The sequence below is a fragment of the Phytophthora infestans genome, genomic scaffold, assembly GCF_000142945.1.
Source record: "Phytophthora infestans T30-4 supercont1.26 genomic scaffold, whole genome shotgun sequence".
Classification (NCBI taxonomy): domain Eukaryota; phylum Oomycota; class Peronosporomycetes; order Peronosporales; family Peronosporaceae; genus Phytophthora; species Phytophthora infestans.
The window spans coordinates 1,648,015-1,649,000 of NW_003303733.1; positions in this window are offsets into that span (position 1 = coordinate 1,648,015).

A 986-nucleotide genomic window follows, 5' to 3' on the forward strand; every position below is an offset into this window, starting at 1 on the left:
TAAGGGCGTGGCGTCAAAGAGTGATGAGGATCAGTAGTCTGGGCTGAACGTTGAAGAACTTGCCACAAGACGCTGGATCTGGCGTCCTGGGTGTTGGCTCAAGTCCCCGCGAAACTGGATACGCCAAGGCTCGGCTTCGTCGATCTCTCGCAAGGCTTCCAATAGGCTCGTGGGTTCTGGGCGATGGAGGTTGGGATCCTCCAAGTTGGCTTGACGGGATACGGATCCCGGAAACCAAGCCACCTTATCCCCGCGTCGGGGAAGATGCAAGAAGGATGGATCCAACAAAATATCCACGTCACACCAACCGTCCTGGATTGCCAACACGAGGATCACAAGGACTCTCTTCCAAGCTCGGCCAGCATGGCTACGTCGGTTACCACGCTGCTTGTTGAAGTTAGCCAACCAAGTCGAACCCTGCAGTTGATTCCGAGAGATGGGGAACCGGTGAGTGCCCTCTTATATAGCAACCCGGTGCTTGGAGACGAAATCTTGGAACGCACGAACGAATACCCCGAGTCGCCCACGCACATCACCACTGAAGCTAACCGGATCCACCGGTGTAGTGACCAGCGTATCCCACGGGGCAGCACTTGTCAGTTCTTCCACGAGAGGTCTGGTGACGAGCGAATCCAGGTACCCGGCCCTCGGGATGGCGTCCGCCGTCCGAGAAAATATCCATTCAGCTCGAAAAGGCAACTCAGGGAACAGGACCGTGATCTTCATTGAGATGACCGCGACCCGGTTCAACTTCTTGGCGGACCAAGGCTCGATGTCTCTGGTGGCGAAGGCCACAGGAGCACGTCTACCAGGAATGAAGGCGGCATCCGGACCGAACGGAGCCACGGGGAGCATCCCTGGCAGTGATGAGTTAGGGGGAGCGGGGATCAAGACAGATCCAGGGGATCCGCCACCGTGAGACGATCCCGGGGATCCGCCACCATGAGGCGATCCTGGGGAACCGCCACCATGGGGCGATCCTGGAG